The sequence below is a fragment of the Saprolegnia diclina genome (genome assembly GCF_000281045.1).
Source record: "Saprolegnia diclina VS20 unplaced genomic scaffold supercont1.11, whole genome shotgun sequence".
NCBI lineage: Eukaryota > Oomycota > Saprolegniomycetes > Saprolegniales > Saprolegniaceae > Saprolegnia > Saprolegnia diclina.
The window spans coordinates 457,319-457,886 of record NW_008246078.1 but is presented as its reverse complement, the minus strand read 5'-3'; positions in this window follow the sequence as shown (position 1 = coordinate 457,886).

Sequence of the window (568 nt, the reverse complement as noted above, 5' to 3'; positions counted from 1 at the left end):
GTACACGAAGGCTGAGAAAGCGACGTACAACAAGGCGATCGAGACCGCGATGAACAAGGGCCACTACGATAAATTTGCCAAGATCCACCGCAACCAAATGAGGAGAACATGAAGTCGCACGACCTCATGCTCCTCGAGTCGATCCAGAGCGGCGCCAACCCGATCAAGCTCCCGCTCGACAAGTGGACGGCGATCAACGAGCAGACGTACCACTGCCGCGGCGACGTCAAGGTCACGCCCTAGTGCGCTTAGCGCCGACTGTCGTTATCGATCGCAGTGTGATAACGGGCAATAATGCAAGTACTTTCCATTGTTGCATTCGTTTTTCAACGATCGTTGACGACAAATTTGGTTGTTCATTACCATGCTCTCGACCCTGCAATCATACCAATGGACCGAAATTATATGTGAAACCGTCAGCAAATGTATCAACTTGATAGATACCGCCAGAAGGCTAAAAGAGAAGGGTGCATGGTATTGTGATAATCAGCGTTTTTGGCGGATTTGAGCCTAATCTGAGCTGTTTATTCGCCCATCCGGACGAATTATCAGGGCGGATGGACGAATT